At 44.9% G+C, this 11,071-nt stretch overlaps 1 long non-coding RNA gene across 3 annotated transcripts; it reads right to left on the reverse strand.

Annotated features, from left to right (window-relative positions):
- Nucleotides 1-2,984: 2,984 nt before the first annotated feature.
- Nucleotides 2,985-10,563, reverse strand: LOC134174181 (uncharacterized). Of its 3 annotated transcripts, none has more exons than XR_009968539.1 (3): nt 10,369-10,563; nt 4,374-8,120; nt 2,985-3,045 (listed from the first exon to the last, which is right to left on the reverse strand). It is a non-coding gene; the product is annotated as an uncharacterized LOC134174181 (long non-coding RNA). The 3 variants fall into 3 exon arrangements; XR_009968540.1 differs by lacking the exon at nt 2,985-3,045 and adding an exon at nt 3,073-3,203 and having other exon boundaries at nt 4,374-8,117; XR_009968538.1 differs by lacking the exon at nt 2,985-3,045 and adding an exon at nt 3,073-3,203.
- Between the last annotated feature and the right edge of the window lie 508 nt (nt 10,564-11,071).

Raw genomic sequence — 11,071 nt, forward strand, 5'->3', positions numbered from 1 at the left:
GTGGGAAACCAGGGGGGGTCCCAGATTTCCTTTGCTAACTTACCACTACTGGAAAGCATAGAGTTCTTTTCCCAGTCAGAGATGCAGGAAGTGGAATTTGTCTCCTTGAGCAGACATCTTGTACCTTTTAAAAACCTGCCTGTGGACACACTGGAGGTCCCTGGATGAGGTCGCTCCAGAGCATGGCTGGTGTGAGTAGTGGGTATGTGCTCTGTGGAGCCTGCTGAAGCCTTGTTCACATTAAAAAGCAAATGAGTGGGTGACAATTAAAGTGTTGCATATTTTTGCCTAAAAATAGCTCTCCCACAGTCTCACCCCACTTATTTCAGCACAGCACTGAGCTGCCATTAATTTACACTTACCAGAAAAGAGAAGGAATTATAATGGTTTACTTCCTTACATAAATATTCTCTATTTTAGTGCCTGACGTTGTGGACTCTCTTTGCAGCCCAACTCAGAGGTCCCAGCGAGGGCTGATGGTACTTGCAATAGCAAAAACACACTTTCAAAACCATTTTTAGAAACCCCTGTCAGTGTTTGGATATCTACAGAGCTGTGAAAGTCCAGCTGCCCCAAAGAGCTGTCACCAAACAGGAGCTTCCCAGCAGCCAGCCCTGTAAGGTAGAGGCACAGGTCTCCACTGCAGGCACAGGTGGAAGGCAGGGAAGAGCTCTGCCCTTCTGAGCCCATCAGTTTACACTTTGATTAATCTTGCTGAGAACAAAGTAACCACAACGAAACCAAACCTGAACTACGCAACAGGACTGAGAGGTGGAAAAGAGTGGTAGAATCAAGGCCCTTTCTGCACTCAGAGTGAGGCAGGGTTTGAAGAGTTTTTAAGACTGAGAAGGGACTGAACGTGTGGGAAGCTGGAGACAAAGTCTGAACAGTCTTCTTTAAATCAAGGACTTTCTTTTCACCTCTGCTTTTGCTTTGTGATAGATACCACAGTCCTTCCCCCTCAACTGCTCTTTGTGCACACCAACAGAGTCTGTGGAGCTGAATTCTGCACCACCCTGCTCCCAGTGCCTTAAAGAGCCATGCTGATGCCCAGGAGCTAAATCTGAAATAAAGCCCTGCCCTTCATGATGGGAAGTGTGACAATCGATCCTTAGGTGAGCAGGAGTCCTCTTCCCGTCCCCGCTGTGGTCTGTACCCTCCTGAGCTGCTCTGTCCTGGGGCTTTCAACCACATGGCTATTCAGCAGGTCAGAGCCCTCTCTCACCAGGCCAAAAGTTACCCCACAACAAAATGCTTTGCAGTGACACTGGCAGAGATGGGGAGCCAGCCTCCTCCCTTCACAACATGCAGCTCTGACAGACAAAGCAAATCCCTAAAGCATTCCCTGCTGCACGAAATGCTGTAAGCCAGCTGTGAAGCCACCTCCTCATTGGCATGGTACCCCATACCAAAGACAGAGCCTACCTCTCAGGCTGACAGCCGGCCAAAAGAAGAGTAGAAAAAATTTGTCCAAGAAGTGACATTAGCTTTTCTTTCAATGGTTCACTGAGCAAACGTTTGGAAACTAGTCCCTGTAATGAGATGGGTATTACATTGCTGTTGTGCACCTGGGGCTGTGTCTACTCTGACCGTTTTCCCCACAGGTACGCTCATGACACTACCTCTACTCAAAGCCTATTGCTGGCGCTGCTCATGCAGCCTGAACACTGCACTGCTGTTTTCAGTTAGGGCTTTTGATAACCGTTTTGCAGGTAGAAGTCGCTGTCTCTCAAGCACTTGCACCAGTAGCCTCTTCTGTTCATTGTTAATCTTCAAAACACAAGTTGGTTAAATGAGAAAATCTAGTCTTTTCCAGCCACCCTGATAGCACTGTCATGCCCTGTTGTGATGGCCATGACTGCCCATTAAGTCTCCCAATTTGGGCTTATCTGCACTAGTGTGACCATTTAGTGCATCACCCACCCCATCTCGCTTTCATCTCCAGTCTGTTCCTCTGCGCCTCCATATGGCACAAACCAGGGCTGTGATGCGGATTAGAAGAGCTTTATAATTTATCTTGTTTGATTTAGATCTTCAAAGCTCTCTGAAAAAATTTAAATCTGTATTTTGGGACAGAAAAAAAAAGTACATTTTTGAAACAGCTCCTGTTTAAGCACATGAGACAAAAGACAAGGAAATGGAAAGCCAGAGTGACCAGCAAGGTGTGGGAAACCTTTTTCCCTCTTTTGTTGAGTGGCTGGGGCCGTCACTGCTGGCACAGTGGGCAGCACTGCAGGGTTGACCCTACCTGGTAATTACAGGCATGGTTCAAGTGAAGGACCAGGCTGTTCCCTGGACAGCTCTGGCAGGAGCAGCTTGTCTTCAGGTGGTTAGAGAAAAGAGTGAAAGGATGATGAAAGCAGTGAGCAGCGGATGTGCCCACCTGGCTGTGCAGCTACAGTGAGGTGAGAGGCTGGAGGAGTCCCTACCTGTTTGAGACTGTTGTGGCTCCCTGGGCAATGCGAATGCACTTTGGGCTTGTTTACTGCCCACATTTTGTGATGTGTCCCTGGGAAGATAAGTGACCTGTATAAATACAGATTAATGCAGTGAAAAAGATTTGGATGCTTAAATGGGTAGCTTTTAGAAGAGATAGCTGCTGCAGGACCCCACTGCCTCAAAAAAGGAGGAGAGAGGGATTCAGGAAAGGTTATTCCCTGCCCATGTGTTCCCATCAGACATATAGAGTGCCTTTTATTTATTTATTTCGAAACAGCACTGGAGAACCACGAGACCAGTAATGGACCTTAATGAGCTAAAACTGCTGACCAGGACTTAGCTGTATTTAATTAAGACTCTGGTACACGCATAGCATTAGCAAGGCAATGCCAGGGAGCAGTGTGCAGCACTCTGTCAGCTCCCCATGAAGGACCTACTCGCAGTCCATTACCTCTTCCAGAGGAAGACCTCTGTGCCAGGAGCTTTCCCTTGGCCAGGTGGCACTGCTGGCCATCCGTAGCCAGTCCCCTATTCCAGCAGGACTGCGCACCCTCCCCAGTCTTGCATGTCCACAGGAGGGTACCCCAGACTTCAAATTAGCAATGCCTGAGAAATTAGCGATATGAATAGACAACAACCTACCAACCAGCAGCACTGGTGGATGCCCTAGAGGTGGTATGGGTTCTTTTATGTTCCTCTAAATTAGATTCCCAGAAATTCGTTTGATGATGCCAATACTGCAGGCCCAGGAGTGCTACATCATCCTTTATGGGCACATAAATATGTGTTTCATTTTGTCACATTTAATATCGGCGATGATTTCACACACAGCTGTAGATCACCTCCCTTTTGATCACAATCTGCCACACTTTTCTAGCCATTCAAATTTATAGCAACACTAATAGTTCAAAAATAATGGTGTTTACTGTATACCAGATTTCTATAAATTAGGAGGAAGCTAGAGATCCTAACAAAGACCTCAGAAAGCAACAAAGCTGGACTGAATGTCAGCTTTTTCACCCCGATTAACACATCCTTGTCTATTGGCAGAAAGTTTCCATTGCAGCTGTGAGAAAATAATGCCATGGATTATGTCACATCGATTCAAAGTGAAATTCAAAGCCAAAGAGAAAGCAGAAAAGCATTCCCCACGTTCTCACAGAAAATATCACTGCCTCAATTAGGTGCTACAGATGCTTGGAGTAAACATATTTTCCACCAGTTTTCTTAGAATCGTACCCACTTAAATCTCCAGTATTCTTCTGCATGTTCATTTTTCACCCCAGTTTAATACCACGCCTCTGGGTGTTGGTGGTTAAGGGGATACTGCCAAGCAAGGAAAGCCAAGAAAAGCTGGGATAAGAAGGGAAAATATGGCTTTTTAATAGTAAATAAACTTCTCAGCCTTAATGGTATGGCTGCTGTCAGCATAACTCAGAGGAGGGAAAAAAAAAAAAAATCTCAGTGCTAGTTGTACCTTTCATTTCTTGGACCATGTGAATGCCCAGTTCTCCGGTTTTCAATCTGCTTCCAATCCAATGGAAATAATGCACACAACTGAGCATTCAAGCCTGTAATAAATCTCATCTTTATGTGGAATCCCTGGGATCCAGAATGGAAACAAAACTAGACAACACTTTTCAATATTTCAGTAAATATCAACTTCTTTCCAGTAAAAATTTGAGTTCCAGGGAATCAAAATATGCTGTTGATATAGCTAGCACATAGCTGTAAGGTCAAAATTGAGACATCAAGTATCTGGAAGTAGCACTTGTGAACTGTTTGTAAACACTTGTAACACCTGTATGGGTCTCTTCAAAATGATAATAAAAGTCAGCAGCATAAAGCTGCCAGCCAGAGTAAACTGGGAGCATCCCAAACATGAATGCCCTAGAAGATAAAATGAATGCCCTAGAAGATAAAAACCTCCTCACCTACAAAACTCCTTCCCAGCAGTGCTGATGGTTGGGGTAGCCCAGAGGTGGGAATGACAGTGGAGCAGCAGATTCCTCCCTGGCTGCAGCACCACCTTCCATTGCACCTGTGATGGGAAGCTGGAACTGAGGCTCTACTTCTGCTCACTGCTAGAGTGGATTCAACTTAGTCCTCTCAGTGCTCAGCTTGGTGGTGCACATGCAGCCAAGTCCCCCTGAATGTGCCATGCTGTTTTCCACATACACCAACAGAAAGTTTTCACCCTGAGTTACTATTATCTATATCCTTTCTTTGTAAAAGTGGCAGGGGAGGAAGAGGGGAAGAAATCACCTGTTTTATAGGCACTACAAAGCAGCTTACTTTAGAGCTAAAAATTTCTGGCAGATGGTACCCAACATCTGGGAGAATGTTAATGTCCAGATATAAAATTTGTTTTCCTTATTTGTCTTTATTGGGATAGTACTTGGCTACAGTGTGTTGTGATAAGATCTATTTCCTATGCCTGTCTCTTAAATTTAAACCTCAAAGCCATGTTTATAAACATTGCAACCTATCAGTTATTACTGTAGTTCAGGGCTGAATTCAGATCAGTGATGGTATGCATAAATTTGTCACGTAGAAGCATATCTGCAACGCTTCCTCAAACAAACCTCCAAGAATGATTTTTTTTTAAAGAGACGGCTGAAAAAGAATAAAAAAATAGATTATATTAGCATATCCCAGGAAAACAAATGGTTTGACCTTGTAGGAATAAAAGTAGGAACAGCTCCATTAATCACTTAACCCGCAAAGGTTCACTGTTTTGAGAGCAGGAATCATCCCACTTTATTCATCATTGACAGCAGCAGGCACAGCAGGGAGCACAAGCCACAGCAAACACTCCTAAGCCCTGCAATAACTCCGCACAACAGCCATTCCCAAGACACAGACTTTGCCTGATGAAGCATGGGAAGGCTGCCGAATCAGAGTTCCTTAGCCTCTCCCAGCTGGTCACCAGGGAGCTGTGAGTGCTCCACTGAGCAGCAGACCTGAGGGTGATGCTGGGCTCCTGTCTAGGAGCCTTTCCCACCCCAGCATGTCAGGGCTTGCTGGGGTGCAGCAGCACAGCATGCTTTCCATTCGCACCTTGCCCTTTCCTGCAATTAGCTCTGGTTTTGGAGTCAGTGGAGAAATCTGGGTTTCCCTCTTCTGACTGCTGCTGTGGCTCCCCCCAGCCCTGCCAGGGATGCCATGCAGATTTTGCTTTCCATCAACCATGCAGGAAAACCATGGGTCCTCTCTGTTTGGGATAGCAGATCAAGCCTGTTCCCAGCTGAAATGCTGCAGGAGAAAACAACAGTCAAAGTAAAAATAGCTTCTTCCCAGTGCTGCGCTGAGAGCCCTTTGTGCCAGCTTTCCAGGGGCTGAGGAAAGAGAGCAGCTCTATTAGCTCTCTAAATTAACAGCTAGGGTACCAAGGGCTATCTACAACAGCTGCACACCTGAAAAGCCTGGAAAAATATTCCCATCAGAGGCATGGGAGTAAGAGACCTGGAGACATGTGTCTTTTAAAGGCTGTATCTCTCCTAACATCTCTTTCTTCTTCTACCATAAACACGAGCAAGAGCAGACAGGCAAGGGAAGGATGCTGGCAAACACAGCCTGCCACAGAGCCTGTGGATAGACCAGCTGTTACCAGCAACATAGATGGAATGGGAATATTTTCTCCAAACCAAGTAAAATCTAATGGTAACAGTTTCCAGAGCCCAAGCCCCTTCGCAGTGCATTAGCAGTTATTACTCCAGCCTTTCACCTCCCTCACCACTACACCTAGCTCCCAAGGTCACTGTGGAGAGACAGCATCACTCCTGTGCACAGCCTGCCCAAGATGGTGCTCATTGTGAAGAGGCTGCAGGCTTCCTCCCTTCCAGCATCAACCAGGGTGTATCCTGGAGGCCCTTCCTTCCCTTCCTTAGCCTAGCTGCTGGGCTGGCTCCACCTGCCTCACCCCTGGCTAGTGTCCAGCTTCAGCTTCCAGATTTGGGTGGCAAGGGATAGTCAGACACAAAAAGGCTAATGGAAACCAGGCCAACATTCATTCCAAAGCATTTGGAAACCAAGTTGCTGCGCTGTATACATAACTTTGGACGCCTCAGTTTGAAAGGGTTAATTTACCAAGTTATTTCCTCGTTCTACTGCTAATTCACCAATATTAAATAGACTATTAATGCTTAAACTATAGATAAAAGCAATCCCCAAAAGCAAAAATGATTCACCTTGCATGAAATGCTAGCAGGTTAACTGAAGTAAGGACTCCGTCAGTAGAGCCCTGGCTTTGTTATCAGCATCTCAGTGAAGGACAAGTGCAACTAGTGAAAGCTGGGCACTAAAAGCAGCACAGCATCCAACAGCCTTCACCCACTTGTAGGACACCTTCTTACAAGGGCAGATTTACAGACAGGATATCCTTTGATTAACCAGTGACATACTGGATCAGGGGCATCTTTCCCTATTATAAATTCCTGAAGTTAAGGAGAAACAAACTCTGTGGAAGACCTTATCTTTTACAGGTGCTCTATGAAGTAACACTGGGGAAAAAAAAAAGAAAAAAAGGATAGAGTCATTCACAGCCTCACACTTACTTCAGTTCATTACGAAAAGGTATGTTTCTTCCCTTGTGCTATTGGCGGTAGGTTGAGATTTCCTTCCTGTCACCTCATAACAGAGTTCCCATCCCACAGTGGCGCCTGTCTTGCTTATGGTCAGCTCAGAAACTTTGCTGGGGATTGCCAGTATCAGGTCCTGATGACTCCACCAGCCAGGTCTGTACAGAGTCATACATCACTGCTCTCAGCACTGGTATTGCTGTTCCAGAGGGTGACCACAAGTTGCAATAAGCTAAATGAGATTTTTTACCTTCTGTACCCAGAGCAGGACATTTCTCTCTAGTGAGGTCAGGTGTTCTCCAGAGACCTTCTGTTACCTGTGGCCAACTAAATAATTCCATGTGAGGAAAAGGGAAAGAAAAAGAAACTCACCTTTGCAAACATTAGCATGGGCTGCAAGAAACGCGTAGGTAAGATGACGAGATAAAATGAGATTGCTTTTAATAGCAAACCCATGTTTTCTTTGGCCTATATGCAACCTAAAGCTTTCCAGGTGCTCAAGCTTAAACTAGTCTTATAGACCTAGAGAGACATTCATTATTTAACAAGCACAAAGAGGCCTGAGGAAATGATTGCTTCTTCCTCCTATTCTGTACACGGGTACAGCTAATCCTGGCTCTCGGATCAGAGAGGCGGTTTTCATCTGCTCTAAAAGCCTGAGTTTTGTTTTTCCCTTCATTTCCTTCCTGCTAAAGACCTCCTTGGTGCAGAAAGCCCTGAAGGTTACCCATGCTCTCTTAGCAGGAGCTCAGCTTTGGGCAATCCCTGCTTGAAGTCAGATGCTGAGGCCCCAAAGATGGACACTTGCTCTCAGAGGTACAGTTGGAGCCCACCAGAAACTGCTGCTGGCAGCTTCATGTTTCAGTTCTTTATCTGGTTGTCAGAAAGGGTGCATGGGGTAGAACACTCATTTCTCAACACCAGGTAAATACTGCCTGCCAGGAAGCTGGGAAGATGCTACAGGGACTAATGTACCAGTGACCTCGCCAAGCTGCTTCATCTGCTCCCAAACAGTGAGATGATCACCATCTTTGCTATGCTGCCCATGCATCCAGACTGCAGGGCCAAAGGCTGGTTGTCCAAGTCATCCCTCTGACCCTTCTGATCAGAAATGCAAGCAATTAATCTCTTGCCTAAACTTACAGCGAATGCTTCATGTCAGGGAAAACGAACTGCTCCAAAGGGTTGTCCTGGGAAATTAACAGCTATAACGATTTCCAGAAGCACACACTGTTCCCAAGACAGATGACTCAGTGGATTCATCTTGTCATGGTATTTTGTTCTCAGCCTTGGACACCAGAGCCCCCAAAGTACCTTTTGCCTTACCTTTTGCCACACAGCATCCTCATTTTACAGTTAGTGTGAGACAGATGCCATGAGGAAGGAACGGGGAAGCTAATTCTTACTGCCTAGAAGTACAGATGTATCAACAATACCAACAAATACCAACAACAAGCTGGTGTTGGCTTCTGCCAGGTTTTTACCATTGCAGTCATCAGCCCTGTAATGGGTGTTCCCTAACTATCACATTTAATGCTGGCTGCATTTTTCCACAAGGGTTTGTACAATTTGTGACTACTTTAACTCAATTAATTAGGAAAAAAAAAGGAAAGAAAAAAAACCCAATCAATCAAAAATTATCCAGATGAGACTTTTCTTATGCTCATTTTTTAGGCTGTGTTGAGCAATATTTTCTCCACGCTTAACTAGAGTGGAAACAATGTAGATTTGAGAAGGAGCCCTTACATCAAGCTAAGGCATACTGCAAAAGACAGGCTTTGTCAAAGAAGGGAGCTAAAGTAGGTCAGAATAAAACAGGCAAAAGAGACACATGTTCCTCATCTATCACATAATTTTATAAGATGCTGTAAGTGAAGTTAGTTTCAAGAGCTGGCTGCAACTGGTCTTCCTAAGGAATTTTTAAGGGAAATCAGTAGAGCTTCAGCTTTATGTTAATCCTCCATAAGGAAGCATAGTTTATTTCCCATGAAAAAGGGTATTTGTAGTCAGAACTTCATTTCTATTCAAACCTCCAAGTGGAATGTGAGTGGGGTGATGCTGTGAGCCTTCTGTTTGCCCACTGGATCAAGTCTGGTTTATCTGTTATGACCCAGAGGTATGATTTCTACTAAGGCAAAATAATCCAGCTGTATGTGTTATGTACCTCCTCTGAGCTACAGGGAACACCTTTTGCAGTCATTTAGGAATAACTCAGTGCTGCAAAGCCTCTTGTCAATCTTTGCAATGTCCACAGTCAACAGAAAAACAGCTGGGAAGAACTACAGGGAAACTAGGTGGAAAAGCTCAGTCTTCACCTACTGCCCAGCAGCAGCCCTGTGACACAGAGAACAAGGTGGGATGCTGATACTTGATCCCACACCTTTCTAAGCAAGCCAGTGATGACTCCTATGCTCTTCCATCCCAAAGTTTAGCACTTGCTTCTCACTTCCCCATGCTCCTATTGCCTTACCATAGTTCCCAACAATGCAATGAGATGCTTTCCACCTTAACCAGGGACTGCAGTCAGCACAGAGTCCCAGGCAAGACCTTTCTCGTGGAGGCATGCACACAGATGGTGATTAAATGCACCTTATTGCTGCTGTGCTCTGCAAGGTGGAGACACTCTGCGTAAGGCGAAGTCAGAGCTATTGCTGCTGTCCGTAGCCAATGTATTGAACTGCTGTATCTTTCAAATGCAGTTTTTCACCCTACATTTAAAATAGCAGTGCTTTCTTTAAGGCAGAGCTGATGACAGAAGAACAATCTATCCTGGCCATTTCTATTGCAGTCCTGGCAAAATATTTTGGCTCAGCCTTCAACTGTCTCTAGGGCCTGTGTATCTGTACTACCCAGCTTGCTTTACCAGACTTTAAGGTGGGCCATGGGTGACAGCTGAAGAATCGCTGTTTAATCCCATTTGAAACTCCATTTGGCTTTGTCCTAAACTGGAACACAAAAGGTCACATTTTTGAAACCTCCCTTGAAGCGTGGGAGCTCAGAGCATTCTTGGCTCAAATGCTTCTTGTGGGGAATCAACCACATGAACCTGCTCAGATGAGCGGCTGTCAAGCTGGGTTCGAAGGCCCCATGCTCCTCACTGCACATGTGCGTTGAACTCCTGACAGAGCACCTACCCCACAGTGAGTTAGTCACAGGAGGGTGTTAAGCTACTGTGGTTTAGCCAAAATGCTGGCACAGAGCCACCGTTGTAAAAGCAGACAAGCATCAACATTTCATCAACATTTCCCAGAGGAAATTTCTCCTCTTGATTTCCCTGGTGGAGAATTGCATTCCCCTCCTCCCCCACATCAAGCGTTCGTTTTTTCTTTTCTAAAAAAAGAAACACTACCTTTTACTGAAACCACATTATTTCTCTCAGGAAACTGCGAGGGTAACTTCCCAGCTAGCTCAGCTTAAGCAATCTTCTGTACAGCATCTGACACCAAGAGATGCAGGCTTTCCATTCAAGAGGTGTCTTGCCAGCCTGGAATGCTATACTGTGTTGCCTTTTCATCACTAAAGCTTCAACCTGGAAAAAAACACAGGAAACCTGTAATACAAAAGCACATGAGTATCTCAAACAAACAAAAAACAACAGAAAAACAGAGTTTTGCTGCTTTTGCAGCAAGAGTCCAGATGTTTTCAGGCTGTTGCAGAGTTCAACAGCAAGTTCAGTTCAGTGTCAGCCATGAGTCTGAAATACATCCATAAGGACATAAGCACTATGTACAAGATCATCTTACTGTTCTTATTGAAGTGTTAAATTGAACACAAACACCTGCCATAGTTACAAGCAGATCTTTTGGAAGGACGGAAGGTAAAGGGAAGGAGATATAGTGCTTACTCAGATAATAGAGATTGTCCTTTCAATAAATCAACAAACTTTAAAGAAGGATCTAATTAAAAGGCTGTTTATACAGCACTTTAGGAAACTTGTAAACTGTAGAAAACTTGAACTTTTGACAGGTATGATGACAACTTTCAGAGATCAATGATGGATGCTAAGCCATGGATGTTCTGGCCAAAAAAGGGTTCTTACTGATAACCCCTCT

The sequence above is a fragment of the Pezoporus occidentalis genome, unplaced genomic scaffold (genome assembly GCF_034315485.1).
Source record: "Pezoporus occidentalis ecotype Australia unplaced genomic scaffold, CSIRO_AGI_Poc_V1 ctg59, whole genome shotgun sequence".
Taxonomy (NCBI): Eukaryota; Metazoa; Chordata; class Aves; order Psittaciformes; family Psittacidae; genus Pezoporus; species Pezoporus occidentalis.